At 37.5% G+C, this 18616-nt stretch overlaps 2 protein-coding genes across 2 annotated transcripts in view; one reads left to right on the top strand and one right to left on the bottom strand.

Moving 5' to 3' along the window:
• Window positions 1-18616, bottom strand: part of znf804b (zinc finger protein 804B) — a 51850-nt gene that overhangs the window by 29195 nt on the left and 4039 nt on the right. The window lies entirely within an intron of this gene.
• The window catches only part of LOC144058445 (uncharacterized), a 36039-nt gene that overhangs the window by 14737 nt on the left and 2686 nt on the right, over window positions 1-18616 (top strand). The window lies entirely within an intron of this gene.

Raw genomic sequence — 18616 nt, forward strand, 5'->3', positions numbered from 1 at the left:
GGGGTCCATTTGTGTTAAAAAGGGATAACAAGAGTGTGTCCAGTAAGAGTGAGAAATCTTTTCTTTAGCACATTGGCGAAAGAGCTCGTGGATGGGTAATGACACCAAAAAGCTGAAAAGAAATGTTCCCTTGTGCTCACACTCATACAAGACGCACACACACGCTCACAAAGCCGCCGCACACGCTCTGCCATGCACAACAGTCCAACTTTGTTACAGCCGCGCTCAGAGATTGAAGCAGTTAAGACCTTGTGCTGGCTCGGGGGACTAAAATCCCACCAGGACTCGCTCAGCAGCTCCCTCTTTCTATCTTTCTTTCCCTTTCACGCCGCATGTCGCGATGGTCCCTAACTTCTATCCAGCCCTGCGTACGGCTGCATTAGTATGTATGGCCGTGTAGCTCCGGGTTTAGAGGTTTATGTCTCTTAATAGATGAAGATTTGACACCCACATGCAGCTGTAAAAACTCCCCCTCTCGTCAGCATGTTCATGTTCCATCCCTAGAGAGATTTCTGTTGCTGCATGAAGCATTCATTTGTGGCTTTCTCCTTTATCGTAGCTCTGCCTAGGGTGACCAGATTTTCAAAATTAAAAATATACAATCAACTCTCACCATGAACTATTTATAACTAATTAAATCTCTGGTCAATCTGTTGACCGGTGGTTGAGTTATTGCTTAAGCTAATGCTAAATGCTACATTGGTTGACAGAGTGCTAACCAAGACTCACCATTATCCCACCTTTGTTGTTCGGTCCCAGATTGGAGGCTGGCTGTGCCGCGCCGGTCCCGCATTGTTAACATTGAAAATATGCCGCCAGAAAGGCTCAGCTTGTGTTGGGGCTGACCGGTGACTACAGCTTTAGGCTAGTAGGACAACATTTCCCATGATTCTTAGACACGGAAGCAGGAAGTAGTTCTAGTTTAAATTTTTACACAAACACGCCAGTTAGCGTCAATTTGTGACTGAGAGAGAGAGAGAAAGAGTCTCGGAAATGCGGGATGTGTGGTCACCCTATCCCTGCCTCTCCAACCATCACTCCTTTTTGGTATAACTGGCAAAACTCGAAATGAGTGGTTTCGCGTCACAGTTTGTGGGTCAAAATTAGCATTTTGCTATACATTTTACCATACTTAAAGAGGAAAACTGAGAATCAAACGCCGAAGAGGGGCCTAAAAATCTCGCGGGTAGTCAGAATTTGAGGCAAACTTGGTGTGCTACTTACGCGGAAACAGCTTGCTAGCAACAGCTTTGGCTGGCAATTAGTGCGCCTAAACACATTGCGGAATCGCTCCTATATCAACAATCATCACTTGCGTGGCTGCAAATAAGCCATACGACTGTCATGCTCACGAAGGGATGACGAGAAAAGACAGAGAAGCCATGCTAAATGCTAAGCTAACCTAAGAGTGACACAGCTAGCTTCCCTGGCTAGCTAATTTAACCATAAGATTGGACTCTGCTGTAAAAAAGAAAAAAGAAAACCAATTGTCCAATCAATCTATAATGTCATATTTTATTGTTTAACCTGGAAAATAAAAAAAATTAAAAAATCATTGCTCTACAGTCAGAAAGTTGCTCCTCAAATTAAGTCATTGATTCGCAAAACTGCTGCGCAAAGAATTTTAAATTTAATTTTTTTTTCTTTTTAATTATTATTATATTTTTTTTTTTTTTGTATCTTTACTGGATTAAGACCAAAGAAACAGGCACAAGATGAGGAGCAGATCTGATCTTATTAAGTAGGTGAGCGGTGAGATGACATTAAACTATATGGAAATAAATTGAGAAGGAGGTGCATGTGGGTGTGCGAGGGTGCTTGTGTATGTCATTTTCGTATTTATTCTCGCTGACGAGAGCTGAGAAGAGGGAAGAAGTGAGGCGTCGGGCTGTGGAGCACTTTAATCAAGGGGCGAGCAATCCTGCATGTCCCACTCTGTTATCCATTATTGATGCCTGCCTGAGCTAGGCTGATGAATCATTAAGCCACTCATCAGGCCTGGGAATTCTGGCCGATGACACTCATTTGCATAAATAACACGCTGTTATTTTTTCAACGGGCACACAAACATGCCCACGTTCAAAGACAACACATGCAAGAATTTGGCTCGTTTCGTGATTTGTCACGGCTCGGATTAGTTGCTCTTTTTAGCTTTTCCAACACGTCGTTAACCTTGTTGTCACACCTCGGTGGGATATGTGAACTTGGCTCAGACCAAGAAGTCCCATATCCTTGCAAGCCTGGTTTGTGTGTGCGGCTTTTTCTAGATCACAGGGGGGGATTTTGCATATGCATTCCGAAGAATCCCCCACACAAACACGCGCGGAGCTGACGAACATGAGCCGAGAAATGGAGCCAGCAGCAGAAATGTCAGGGAGGGGAAATAAGTAGCAAAGGGAAGCAGTTCCAGAGTATGTGTTTACGGTTTGCCTGTGGGTTTGACGGCAGAGGGAAAGTGGAGGAAGTAATGAATCCCCGTAACACACACACATGAATACTCAAGTGTGGGGTTTCCCTTTCAAACCACCAGTCCTCTCTACACCTGCTTCCTTTTTTGTGTCATGACTAATCCTCCGCGCACTTCTCTCAGCATGCGCTGCAACATATTGAAAGACAATCACGCCAAAGTGACATACGTAAAAAACCTAATCTTGGTGATGGGGGGGCGTCCCAGCGGCAAACAGCAAACACTTTCTGTTAAACTGAGATTTTTCTGCAAAAAAAAATTCCTGCTGCGGCTCATGATAATTGCAACGGATTGTTGACTCCGTTGTAAAGGCTGCTTGGGACAAACGGAATAAATGATTAGGATCTGCGGTTTGATTCCTCCAGCTAGTGGAGATCGTTACTGATACACCACCAGCTCTACATTATCACAACCTTCTAACGTGAAGCTGAACTATATGAGTATGAGGACACCATAATGATGGAACTTTCCCTTTATGTCATTCCAAAAGTATTATACTTTATGTGGACAGTAAACACTGCACACAATGTTTTAATTATACCAACTTTCAAATTGGCCTATTTTTATTTTCACAAGCTGTTGTTTGACACTAACTTTAAATGCATTCACACAGCTAAACAATGCGTCTGCAAGAAGACTACAGCACAGTGGTGCCTTGAGATACCAGTGAGCCGTCGTTCTGATGACTTTTCATGTATTTTATTTTATTTTTTTGCTCTCAACGCTGTATGGTGACAGTAAACTCAACTCGCTGTGTATTTGCTTAGCTTAATGCTAACAAACAATGTAAAAATATGGGCTAATGCATAACATCAATGTGGCGATGTTCTAACCCTTTAACTCATGACAGCTAATATCATCAGACTTTAATAAAAAAAAGAGGCCCAAGTCAAATTTTCACCCTAAATAAATAAATAAATAGATAGATAAATAAATAAATAACATGCCTTATTTGCTTAGCTTAATGCTAACAAACCATGTAAAAATATGGGCTGATGCATAGCATTAGTGTGCCGGTGTTATAACCCTTTAACTCATGACAGCTAATATCATCACCCTTAAAAAAATTTTTTTTAAATGGCCCAAGTCATATGCCACCCCTCTGCTAAAATTGTCTACATCCTTACTTAAACAGATCGTTCAATTTCGCCTCTGAAAGAAAAATGATTAATAAATATAGTATAATCAGTATTTGGGTCAGTTGTTTGTGTTTAAAAAAAAAAAAAAAAAAACTGAACAAAATGACATTGGCCATTATTTTAGGACGTTGATGATATAGTAATACTCACAGGTAGTGATGGGAAAATGAAGCTTCATGAAGCACTTGTGATATTTTTTCACTCTTCTAGATGGTGTTTTTGGTTTAATGGTAGCGGCTAGTGTAATGGCAACTGATTACATTCCCACTGAACCTTTATAAACCAAGAGCACCATCTCGAGAAGTAAAAAAAAAAAATCACAAGTGTTTCATGAAGCTTCATTTTCACATCACTACTCATAGGCATATATTATTTATCCTCTGAGAAGATAGGGTATGTTATTTAAGCTTACTATGTATGTTTGCATGTATTATACTGCCCCCAGGTGGTCAAGGCGCGCACACAAGAAGGAGCGGCACAATGGCTATTGAATTGAAGCCCCCCAAAAAGTATATAAATACATTTTAAAACATTTTATTTTTTTACATCTTAAATGTATATTTTATGAAGTATAATATTATAGTGTGGTACTTAATTTTCTTTCAAAAACATGACTTTTTGTTGGGTTTCATTGGGAGAGAGAGAAACAGGTTGATTGCATTTCCAATCATTCCAAGGGGAAAAGATGATTAGTGAAGGACTGTTTTGAGTTACGAGCTGGCTCACCGAATTGATTCAACTTGTATATCAAGGTACCACTGTATAATACTTTGTTCTCTTACAGTATAGTGTTGTACACGCACGTGCGCACACATTTATTCATATCAATCCATTTTTCATAATACAAATACTGTACTGTGGCATTGTATATGACAATAAATTACAGTATATATCAGTACTTTACTTGTATAATACTTTACATGTACGTGAACATAAATATGGATACTTTTTTATATATATATATATATATATATATATATATATATATATATATATATATATATATATATATATATATATATATATATATATATATTATATATATATATATATAATATATATATATATTATATATGTATATAATATATATATTATATATATATAATATATATGTATATATATGTATATTATATATATATAATATATATGTATATATATGTATATAATATATATATTATATATATATAATATATATATATTATATATATGTATATAATATATATATTATATATATATAATATATATATATTATATATATGTATATATATTATATATATATAATATATATATATATATATTATATATATGTATATATATGTATATATTATATATATGTATATATATGTATATATATATATATATATATATATATATATATGTATATATATGTATATATATGTATATATATATATATATATATATATATATATATATGTATATATATGTATATATATATATATATATATATATATATATATGCATTCCAATCAAATATAAGTATACCCACTTTGACAGGTAAGATTTAATGATGTGATGGTCCAGTAATTGCCTTTTCATCTATAAATCCTTCACCCGACAATGACCCTTCCTTCACATGCCCGTTGTTCCCCTCAGGGAGCTCTGACGGTAGGCAGAGGAGAGGAAACCTCAAGGTTGAGAGGTCGACCTGACCTTGACATTCAGACACGTTCATTTTTCAATACAACTTGCGGGTAACTGAGCCTTGATCCCGCCTGACCTTTAGTGAGAGTCGGGGTACAACCCGGTCGCCAGTCACTCACAGGGCACTTCGAATCTATTTAAAAATAACACCATCAAATTGTTACATGAATCCTGAGGCGGAATTAACTTTTTGGTAAATGAAAGTGTCCCATTTTTTCTTCAACTCGCACCTCCAGATAGATTTTTTTTCCCGGGAATAGCTATTTTAAGTATATAAGCCAATTTGGAATGTGCATGCTGTATTTGGAATAATTATTCCGCTTCTTTTTAGTTAGGCTTTTGAACTACAGTATCCTGCATTAGTGTCGTGCTACATCCAGCATTGCGAAATCTCCATGGCAAAGCAATGCAATACACAAAAATCTTGATCTTATGTCATCAGTTTTTAGGGAGGTGAGACAAACTCATACACGCAGTGAAAGTCTTCACCCCCTTTGATGTGTGAATGCAAAATGCCCGCGCATCTTCTTTTCGTCGGTTATTTTCATAAAACCGCACATGTAGCGTGTGTCCGTGTGCAAGGCGAAATGAAAGATCAAACTGCGGCTGAATTCCAGGTTGCTTTATTCCAAGGGAGCCCCTCGGTCTCTCCTGGACTGGGGAGTAATTTGTTGGCTTGCGCTCAAGCAGAGGGTGCTGGTTCACAGCGTCTCCCTCTCTCAGTGAATCATCCCTCCTCCAGAGGAAAGATAATTAATTTGTTTGAGCTGCTCTTAACCCGGTGCTGCATGTCGGCCGCGTAGACGCGCACATCGCCGCCGGCATTCAAACACACAGGTGGAAAGATGCACAACGTGGACACCCCGCAAGTACATGGAGGAGATAATGCATAAATACAGGTACACAGTGTTCGATCAAATATGCAGTAAGCAGTGTTATTTTAACACTGTTAGGATCAAAAGTTACACTGTCAGAGTCAATTTCCTTGAGTGTCGGGGTGGATGTTGGGTGTAACCTGAATAACACTACTTTGAGTGTTAAATTGACCACACCCTCTTTTCCGGCAAAGGAGAAACTTTCCAATTTTTTAGCGTGGCTCAGTGGTAGAGTGGTTGTTTGGAAACGGTGTGAGTGTGGGTTCGATCTCAGGCCATTTACCAGATTAAAGTGTAGTTTGAGTTACATTTTTAACACTGATACTAGTTCAATACACTCATAAGTGTTTAAACACAAGAGTTATGTGCAGTTCGGCAAAAAATTATGTTTAACACTGACACTAGTGTAGAGTACTTTCAATAGATTTTTAACACTATACAGTGTTGGAGTAACACTGGTTAAGTGAAAGAAGTAACACTTGAAAAATTTACACTCATTGGTGTGGACACATATAAACACTTTTCTAGTGTTAGATTTAGCACTCAGTGTTGGTCTGACACTGGGAATTTTGCTGTAAAGAAAAGCAGAATAAGGAATCAATAAATAAAAAGGGAACATATTGAATGGCAAATTCCTTGAAGGATTTTTCATCAACATGTCTCAGCAATATTACTGCATTTCCATCACACTAAACACACACCAACTGCAATATATGGATACTGTATACACACACACACACACACACACACGCACACACACACACACACACACACATTAGGAGTCAAAGGTTGTACTCATGAAAAATGAATGTGCTGGAGAAATGAGCAAGAAATGAATAAAAAGAGCAATAGAGAAAATGTGGAATTGCTGGAGGAAGACGAGGGTCCCACAGACAAGGACCACATTTGTCCTATTCTAAACAAAAAAAAGAGGTATTTATCGGTTACCTGGCTTGTTATATCATTGTTGATAGTTATTGTGAAAAATCATAAACATGAACAGCGTCTTCAGATAATCACTAATTATTAAGGGCTTGCACTCGTACTGAAAATCCGCATTCACATTCGTTTACCATTTGACCACTAATTCCCGAATCAATTGGAATGAGTTACTATTGTAGGCTAATTGTACTTTTGCCGAAAATCACGTCCACAGTCCCTTTATCTACACCATATGATGGTTTCATATACACTTTTTTGAAAACATATCGGAGTGTACCGACACGCTACGGTAATACAGCCACATCAACCATACTGAAAGGGTTTCCTTCTTAGTTTAAAATAACGTCCATTAACTTCCTTGATCCGTACAGTGTCGAATAGCAAAATCCAGAATGTTCTTCCAATCATTTATCCGTTTTCTAAACCACTTATGCTATTGGAACAATAGATCCATCCACTTGTGCTATAGCAGCTGCTAGCTAGCGCTAAGCTAACCCGGGTATTTTTATATTTGCTCTGCTCCAACGTTCAACTCTCTTTGTATGCTGCTGTGATGGCTAGAGAGGCTAATAGTGAAGTAACAAAGACAAAGGTGTCGATACACTGTCTAGCGGGGCTTTATTGACCGATTGATAGAAATTAATTTAATGCTTGATAGCCAACTAAATATTCCGATTCACGCACAAACTATATGCTATATGCTACCATATGACACACATTCATGCACAGCCCTACTAATTATTCATAAGACCAAATAATTCAATGTAATTTGAGCATATTTGTTATTTCAGCAGTGTGTATCAAACTGGGTCGCCCTTCACATTATTCAGATAGCTATCCAAGAAGTAGCACCTATTTTCAAAAAGGTTGATGACCCCACTCTACCAAATCATTTCGATGACTTCAACACATTCTCCATTGTTCTATTCCACAATTGTGACTTTTTTTAAGGCATGTGTTTGATTTTCATGGTTCTTCAGCCTCTCATTCACTTTGAACCCGAGCTGCTGTTCCAGATGGTTCGCCAAGCGCCTCATAATTATCAAACACACCTTAATTGCGTGAGAGTCAAGTGTGTTTGTATGTGCTGGTGTGACTCCAGGTAATTGTCTGATGCTGTGATCACTAATGATCACACAGGCAAACATCTGTCCCAAGGTAATGTGCAAACTGAGAGGTAGGACATCTGCTACGTGTCTGCAGGTGTGCATGTTGTTTTCAGTCTTCTTGTAGGCGTGCAAAATTCTTGGGGGCGCACAATTTGAAGTTTTATAATTGAGTTGCTCAATAGTTGTGTAGCAAGTCATTCTATCTGATGCCTTAGCTGTAATTTTTTTTTTTAATCCATATTGACACATGAGCTTTCACAGCCAAATTATGAATTTCCTTATAAATGAGATTTACGCTGTAAAGCGAGCTTTAACTAGGATGAGACCAAATTTGGATTTCCAAAAAAAGAGACTAGGCCCCGCCTGGAGATACTTAAATCATACTCAGTTTACTCAAAGATGGCATACATTATAACTACAGTATCTTTATGCCATACACTTGTAAAAAAGTGGATAAAAGAGGATGTTTGGTCACCCTAGCTTTAACAAAAATATATGTTTCCAGTATATACAGTATGTTGTATTTTACAATAATACTAATGTATATTTTACATTTTACACAATATATCCCTGTGGACAAAAAGCAAATCATTGGCGAGTTAGTCATGGTCAGACACAGTCAATGAATGTTCAAAATATGTAAAACAGGCACTTTGGGATCATGAAAAACTCTTAAATAAGTCAACAAACAAGGCTCAAAATCACAAAGACAATAGAAACATTGAACCGACCAAGACAGAAGGAAACTAGGGAATGAAATCCAGAGACAACGAGGAACACCTGGACAAGATGAGTGTCTGGAGGGAGCTGATGAAAACAGGTGCAAAAAAAACAAAACAAAAAACAATGAGTAAAATGAGGCATTAAAAATGAACACAAAGAAAACATAAAACAAAACTCAATCTTCCGGTAATTAAAACCAAATCAACAAATACATATCATGACACGTGTCGTCACTTTGTATTGTTAAAATATAACTGCAGGTGAGGGCAAAGTGCACCATGTTGTTTGTGGTCATCCAATCTTCACAATACATTCATTCGCATATTATCAACTTTGTGCTCAGTCTCTGAACTTGTGTTTGCTAGCTGTACTAATATATTCACAATTCACCTTTTTTTCATGGTCCCAAATCAGTCATTCTATTTTCTAGAATTTTATTGTCTTCTCATTTGTTTGCATTAACGACACGAAGCTTAGTTAATATTTGGCTAGCTATCGGTTAGCTAAAAGCGAACGTAGCATTCTTGTCTTTATGGCTTTTATCGAGACGGATACAATTAGTTGTGTTTCCTATTCTTAAATTTCATACTTTGCATGTTGCCGTTCTCTTTTCACAATTTTAACAAACGCATGATGCTTGAATCCGAATTTAAGAATGACTCTACTTGCTTTATACTGTATAAGGCTCACTACCATCAATAGATCACAAGTATATTGTTTAATGAAAAGAATGTATGGCTACATATTTATTTTTGATAAAAAATGCTAATTAAAAAAACAACTACAATTTAAAGACACGTGCTTTCCATTGTACATTGATATAGATTTAAAAAAGTGACAATGAATGCAGTGTAGAGCGTATAATCACGCAGCTTGAAGGAATATGTTATGAGGCCTTAATGGATCCCAGTGGGGACGTTTAAGTGTTTCTGCAGCATTACTTCACGTAGGACACAACAAATATGAGAGGAATAAAGTGAAATTAAAATAAAATAACAACAATAAAACAATAATGTATGTTCTCCCGGAGCAACCCAGCAGGCCTTGAAGGCTAAAATAGAATGACCAAGGAGAGGTCCGAAATTAACGGCCTGGAGCGAAGGTGCCTTTTGAGTGCCCATAAAACTTTTATATCTTTTTTTTTTTCTTTTTACTTTTCTTATAAACTCAAACTTTTTTCGCCCCCCAGACTGACAATAAACTTTATTCTCTCCTGCAGAATGCCAATGTGTGATTTTAGGGAGCATTTCCAAGGGTACTAAATACATTCTACATTTGTTTTAAAATGTATTTATGGATACAATTACAGATTAAAACAGGAAGACCTGGTATGTTTTAACATATTTGTGAGTATGTTTGAACGTATTTAAATTAGGGGTGTGAGGTGATTACAATTTCAATCGTAATTAATCGCATGACTTCAATAGTTAACTCACAATTAATTGCAAATTTTATATCTGTTCTAAATGTACAATAATTATTTATTTTTTTATGTTTTCGCACTCTTGTTAACATAAAAGTGGGAAAAAAATGTTAAACAGAAACATGGCTACATCTTTTAATCCTTGATACAGTAATTTCTAAGTAAGGGGCGTTTTTTAGAAAATTATGTTAAAGCAACACTAAATACGATTTGAACCTTCAATTTATATTTTCATAATTCTGCTGATGAAACATTGACTTACAGCTAGATTAGATGAAACCTTTGTCATGGCCTGAGGGGGTCTGTATCATTTTTACAGTCTTTGAGGCTGGGCATATAACAGGCACGTAACAACTTTGAGGTGGATGTTGTGAACTCTGCCACACACAAAAAAAACTACAAACGTGCAGAGTGCTTTTGTCCTTTCCCTCGTCGTTCCAGTCGGAAGTCTAGTCAAACGTCTACGCGCGATTACTGTTATCATGCAGAAGCTACAAAACAGCCCCAAGAAACTACAATTTTTGTCTGAAGCGACAATAATAATGATGATAACTGACTGTCGAGGTGGAAGACGGGGGATTTTCAAACGACGCTGCCTTTGCTGGGACTCGGCTCTTTTCAGAAGGTATTTTTCCATAGTCAAATAAAAAATAATAATGATAATGTTAGCTATTGGAAAATTGCGAAAGTTGTGTTCTTTGTTGTTTACGAATGTTTGTGAATGCATCGCGGGAAGGAATGGGGGGGTGGGGGGCAGTCGTTTGTGTGTACAATAAAGAAGGTAAGATCACAACCATCGTCTGCTGTTAATATACATGAGAAACGTTACAATGCTGTATAAAGAATGAATATAAAATAGCTACCGGAAACAATGTAATTCAGTCCAACTGCGGACGCCTTAGACGTCCGGATTTCATGATGATATGCGCTTAGCCTCTGTGAAATTAAGTCATTTACTGCCATTGACGTCAAAAATAAATTTCAAATATTTGTATTAGTTTAACATTTTTTTCCACTTTTGTTAACAAGAGTATGAAAACCTAGATTTTTTTTTATTGTACATTTAGAACAGATATAAAATTTGTGATTAATCGTGAGTTAACTCGTGAAGTCATGCGATTCAATTACAATTAAAATTTTTAATCGCCTGACGCCCTTAATTTCTAAATAATCTTTTCTTATTTTAAATCGCGTCAGGCGATGAATTTTTTTAATTGTAATTAATTGCATGATATCAATAGTTAACTCACGATTAATCACAAATTTTATATCTGTTCTAAATGTACAATATTTTTTTCTAGGTTTTTATACTATTGTTAAGAAAAGTGGGCGGAAATTTTTTTTAAACTAATAAAAATAGTTCAAATAAATTTTTGACGTCTATAGCCGTCAATGGCAGTGAATGAGTTAAAGTGAAAACGATACTTTTTTTGTCCAAAGGTGCCGCCATAATCAACGAAAAACCAAATGCTCATTTGTGCTACTTTTAAAGGAACTTTAAATTAACACACAAATTTTGACACCCCTAATGGTTTACAAGTTTACTCCACATTGGCGCTTCCATAATCATGCACCCAATGTGATGACATATTGTGTGCTGCCACCGCGCCTCCCCTCCGTTTTATCACCCGCTGCCCACCCTGCGGTAGGAGAAATAATTTATCAAAAGGCTCAAATGGTCTTTCAAGTCATGTAAGTTCAGGCTTCGTATGTGTGTGTGTCTGTGTGCGTGCGTACAGCAGTAAACAGCAGTTCAAAGGTCAAATAGATACGCGCGAGTGAGTCATCCATCAGTAAATAAATAACATCTCCATCCAGTGGATGAACAAGGGTCACACAAAGCACAACACAAACTGGAAAGCACTTCTCCTGAATGGCATGTTGTGGCGCTTGCGCTAGCGCTAGCGCTTCTATTTGCAGTTCGTAAACATACAGGAGTTAAACGTGTGAGCGAAGAGATAAGAAAACGGGGACACTGGGGAAAAAATCAAATCAAAGAAAGCCCAGATTGAGTTTGGAAAAGAAAACGGCAAAGAGCCATAGCGTAAACATTGCGTCTTTCCTCGGGGGAACCATCCTGGCTATCAAGTGGAGCTTATTATGCTATGAAGCGCTAATGAATTCATTAGCTAAATGAAATGTCAATAAAGAGCTTGAGAGAGTGTTAAAATCAATGCGGAGCGTCTCATTGGCTCCCTCCTCCTCTTTGGCTTTGTCCCCGCTCGCCCATCCGTCCCAATTATCCACCTTTCTCCCCTACACGCACACACATACACGCACACGCACACACGCACGTGGTCACATTGAGTGTGATGGAGGACATAAGTGGTGATCAGCAGGAGCACTTTGCAGTGGTCAGCGGGAATAAGCCAGTCGTACGCTGCTTTAGTATTCAGCCACACTCACCTGCCCACTTTAAAAGTGTTTTACTTTGCGGCGTGCGTGCGCGTGTGTGTGTGTGCGCGCGCGTCGTCGTGATCGTGAGCGACTGCGGCGTTCGAAGCCTTGATTCTATAACAACCTTTCTACTCGTGTTCATAGAAGCAACTCAATGGCTGCTTTTATTTCATTTCAAGCTTGTGTAAACTCTTTAAATCGAACCCTCAAAGTGTAATCTACTTCGGAGCTACTGTGCTAAATACAACTCAGGAGTGGTATACAATGCTTTTGTTGACAAGCAAACTGAGGAGAAGTTAGTTCTACTATATGGCACATATGCTGTACTTCATTCTTAAAAAGCTGAGGAAAAATATGTCTTGTCTCCTGATGGTTATGTAATATTTCACTGTTGAATATTTAAGTAAGAGTCATTTGTCTTACAGTGGTGGAAATATACGAATTACAGCAAAGCCAGAATTCTCAAGATAAAATTGTGTGTATATGTGAGTGGACTCAGTTATGTAACGCAAAAAAAAAAAATGTACCAGTCCGCTAAATAAAACATATTCCTTCTGGGATCTGACCACAACTCAATATGAATGATGTGTAAGAGACATATGGTGGCCTGAAACCCTCAAATACTGTAAAGGATTTGAGAAGACTCACCACCACATTGCAGACCAGACAAAAGATCTACTGTGACATTATTGGGTATTAAAAGGCATTTTACAGTAATTTGTTGACCTTTTATAGTACATGGAAGGTGAAGATGATTGGATTGTACTACTTTTTAGAGTGGGTGCTTCAACCATCAACTAAATTCCTCTCGTTATATAAATTAGCAGGTGGGTCGGAATGGTACACGAGTGGTTAACGCACCTGCCTCACCGTTCTGATGCTCCAGCCTTCCTTTGCCTGTTAGATCAATTGAAGACTCGAAGTCAGGGATGGACAAAAACTGTTTAAAGAGACAGTGTGTTTTTTAATTTTTTTCTCCCAATGTTTATTAATTTTAAAAACACAGTATAAATATCCAATATGCAAAAAAAATATGTTATATCACATCAAAGTAAATTTTATTATACAATCCTAGGTCTGATCATCGCTAATTATATTATATACAGTAGGTTGCGCCAGTAGGCTGACATGTTTTGCCTCCATCTTTCTGCTATGGAAGGAGACAAACTTAGCAAACACAGTAATTGGTGATCTGAAGGCCCTGCAGTGTGCGTACATCAAAAATGCATGTGTTTTGAACCAAGGACGTTGCATTCTAATAGTTCACCACCAAGATGGCACTAAATTCTACACACTGTCTCTTTAATTTAATTAATTTATTTATTTTTACAAACAAACAAAAAAAAAACGCTCTAATATACCTTGTCCAGGAAAAATGTGGGGAAAAAATGTATCAAAACAATAAAAATTAAAATAATAAAGTAGTTCAATTTAAATAATTAAATAATCTTAAAAAAAACAGCAACAAGAAATAACAAATCTGAATTTTTGAATATAAGTTGTAATACCACTAGATGCGCGCTTATACTGGGTCTCATACTGCCCTATACCACAATAACCCTAAAACTACGCAGGACAAACAGCGAGTTGATTTAAAATGTACAAAGAGAGTTCTGTTAAGCAGTTTTGTGCCGTCCTTGAAAGGTCATTTTTATGCATTTGGGATCACAATATGTGGTTATTTTGCTGTTTCTCTCAAATCCTTTGCTGTTGGGTTAGGATAAAGGATATTTTATATATGCATTGAAAAAAGCCTGATCAAAAATGAAATATACTTACACATTGCACATTTGCACGTATTTTTTTCCCCATGTTTAAAATATAAGATCAAGAAGTGTATAGCCACCCACAAAGTTTCGTGGAAAGAATTTACATAGTTGTGTAATCCTGTTTAAAAAAACAACAACAATACTTCTCATCCTTGGGCTTTCTTGTACAATTACAACAAGTTTGTCTCCCCTAACGCCAAAAAATTCTCTTAGATTTGTGCATCTTTATCACATTCCAATACGCCAAAGATTTATGCGCACAGCCGTGAGCAAAGTATCGAACCAATTGGCTCGTCTCCGTCTCCTCAAGTCATATAACGCTCTTTCCAACATGCTCAGGTTCATTTTTATGTGATTTTTTTTTTTTTTCACACAGCTAAATTGTTGTTTCAAGATAATTGTTGGGGGCATATGTTTAAACGCCATCTCATTTACATAAACACTGTTCAGCTCCCCTTTGGAGTCGCATGGGTGCAAAATGCACGCACGCACACATGCTGAAACATTGGCACTCCTTCTGACACCCAGCACAGATTCATCTGTTTTCTGCAACGGCAGTTAAATATACATCAAAGCGGATGTTCAGCTTAGTATGCACACACAAGGCTATATAATATTCGACTGGGAGAGCGCCTCCAAAAGGCGCGTGAATTCATTCGGAGATTGGCCTCCGTCCTCTCGTGTTTCTTTTGTCTCACCTTCTGTCCTCAATAAAAAGCGTTAAAAGCGCCATTGAGATTTTGAAGACTGACTCATGGGTGACTGTTCCGCACAAATGTAATTTGGAGGACGGCAGTTAAGGCACGTCCGAGAGACCCGTCACGGTGGCTAATTGGTGATGAGGAGCAATGTCTAATGTCGACATAGGGAGGCAACCTGCAGCGAGAGACGAGACGACACACAGAAAGGTAGCAGGCACAGTGGGGGCAGTTGTTGACTTTCTGACTCATTCCTTGAAAAGCTTTCTGATAAATCCCAGCTGTAGCATGTTCCTCTAATGAAAGGTTTTGTGTCTAAAATAGCTTTTTTTTTAAACTGATTTAAAAATGATGTCTTTTGGAGATGTTCAGTAAACAGCCCTTTTTGGAACTTCAAAAACAAAACATTCAATATCAGGTCTCAAGTAGTTTTTTTCTTTTCTAAACCGCATTACAGTCAAAGCAATAATGACAGAACACAGTGTTGTGGGAAGCCATTGTGTTGTTAAAAACTCTCCAGCAAAATCCATTTCGTGTATCATTATCAGCGGCGAGGATTTAACCAACTTAATCACATAAAACTGTTTACACATAAAACGAATAACATGTCGCAATGAAAGAAACCATCAAAATTACACTAAAAGGCTAAATAGAACTTCAGTTCCTGCATCAATATTTATCTAAGAACAGAACAAAACAGAATTTAAGTAGAAGTACATTCTACTCATCCGAAATGCTGATTAATAAATGCATTAATGTGTGCGGAACACTACAGACATGTTTTACTGGTCGAATTTAGCCCAACCAATCAGAGCACAGAAAAATGCTGACGCTACTGTGAGGCAAGTTTGAAATCGAACTTATAGAAACAGTTACATTGCTAATATTGTTTAAGTTAAATCAGCCAACACTACCGATTCTGAAGGTTGTGGGCAGATTAGATTGGCATGGCAACACATAGAAACTGCAATCTGATTGGATAAAACAAATCTAACATACACACGAGTGCTTAAAGTGGAACTCAGCCTTAAACATTTCTTGACAATAATATGTTATATGTGACCACACTGGTCTAAATATGACATTCTGATTAATATTACATTTGTGGAATGTGAGTTATGAAGCAAAATCCAGCCACAGCTCACCTGTTTTCTGAAGCTGAGCTGTGATTGGTTGTAACCTGAGACCTGATAAACTGTGTGATGTTATTTTCAGTCAACAGCAAGTGGCAAAATGGCCGCCCCCCTGAGATGGATAAAAATGGATTTTGCTGCTAAACTCATATTCCACTAACACAGTATTAACCAGAATACCATATTTAGACCAGTGGGGCTGCATACATTTTTTTTAAAGGGGGTTAACTTCCCCTTTAAAGCAGTGCAAATTATTTATTGACTTAAGAAAAATATATTTTTGTTGTTGCTCTTTCACTTGGATACATAATTTACCCGCATGTGCATCCACCTGTTGTTAATCATACAACAGAATAGGTATGGCACACACACACACATGGATTAAGAGAATTTGTGAGTAAAGTGAGACAAGATAATTGTTATTTCAATATACTTTAAAAAAATATTTTTGTCTCGCCACCCCCTCGCCGTCCGCTGGCTGTTACTGTTAGTATAATTTTGCGAGCATTAAAGATGGAAGGACTGGGTGAAGGGTTAACATCCGAATCCGGGTAATGGCACCAAGTCAAGCCATCTCTACTAATGTGCCGAAGAGGGCCAAAAGTAACAATGGCGTGCCTTAAGATTTTTCTAACGTAAAGTATGTGCCTTGGCGCAGTAAAGGCTGGGGAATGCTGTTCTGGTGTACAGCGTTCCCTCGCTATAACGCGGTTCACTTTTCGCGGCCTCGTTGTATTGCGGATTTTTTTAGTGCAATTTTGCATGCATTTTTTTTTTACAGTAATGTACTTATTTTATAACATTTATGAAGGTTTGAACATTAAGAATGTTTAAACAAGAGAGAAATGTGAGAAAATGTCTATGCCTCGATAAGAAAAGTGTATAAACTGTGTGGTGAGGGGTTTTAGAGCCTTAAAACATTTATAATAAATGTAAAACATAAAGCTAACTACTTCGTGGATTTCATTTATTGTGGGTATTTTGTGGAACTTAACCCCAGCGGAAAACGAGAGAACGTATCCCAAAAGTGTTTGGTTGGAGGAGGTGGGGCCATTCGGGAACAATTATAATGGACCATAAATGGGCCTTCCCCCAAAAGTTGGAAGCACAAAATTGTCTAAAATGTCTTAGTATAATCAGAATTAAGATTTAATGCCAACTAGGTCCAAAAGTCCCGACCTCAGTTTGATTAATTAATTGAATAAAAGGAATTCGTCTGTGTCCTCCTCAGTGTGAAGGACTATTCTCACTCCCCTTGTCTAAAAAAAAAAAAAACGTCTCGCCAAGGTGCAATATTTCAGCAAGCGCAAGAGATTCCGTCCAAACGGCTTGACCACAACACTGTTTATCCTCCTGACAGGCACATAAATTGGGCCGTGTCCACACGGATGCGGATAAATATGGAAGCGTGTATATTTGTCTGACCTTCCTGACAGCCTCTTAGTCAGCTTTTATCTAACTTTCAAAGCTTTGCACATGTAGATTCATCTTTATCAACGCGGACACGGCCTTATCTCCCCCCAAGCCACGGCTCGGACGGAATTCAAATGCGGTGAGGTCCTCTTCCGCCTCACAACTTAATAACACTAAAGTGATACCTCAGACTAAATAGGTGCTTGATGCCTCATTACTTCGTGATAATCATCCATCCTGTTTGGGCTTCCTGTTAAATTAAGTAAAGCATCCTCATGCCAGGAAATGATCACAACGTGTTCTTCAATTACAAATCAGAGGCGGCGCAATCCACAATACGCACATAAATATTCTCATCTCCTCCCTTTTTTTTAAGATTAATCAGAAAAGGTCAATGCGGCAGTATCTTTAATGACTAAACAAACTTTTAAGGGTATTTGAATGCCTGCAATCTACTGAAAGTGAAACTTAACAAAACACATCAAATGCTTAGTGTAAAAAAAATATCAACTAATCTAAACTTTTGCGTTTACAGCTAAAACTTTTACAGTCGACAGTTAACTTTGAATTCTTGTCCGCAATATTTCTCCTAGGTAAGCTTGTTGTAATAATGACCAAGTTTTACAGTATTCAATCAATGCACATTTTACACAAGAGCGCAACAAAAATTATTTTTCATTCCAGCACAATGTCACATAAAAGGTTCAACTTATTCCAATAAGAAACATGTGACACAATGTTTTCTTATTGTTATTCCACCTCAGATTCAAATATTACACCATAGCAATGCCATTCCTTTAGTGAATTCGAACTCCATCAAGGAACAAAAGTTTGCACTTTTTCCCCCCTCTCAGGCCTCATATTAA

Source organism: Vanacampus margaritifer, chromosome 9 (assembly GCF_051991255.1).
Source record: "Vanacampus margaritifer isolate UIUO_Vmar chromosome 9, RoL_Vmar_1.0, whole genome shotgun sequence".
NCBI classification, from domain to species: Eukaryota; Metazoa; Chordata; class Actinopteri; order Syngnathiformes; family Syngnathidae; genus Vanacampus; species Vanacampus margaritifer.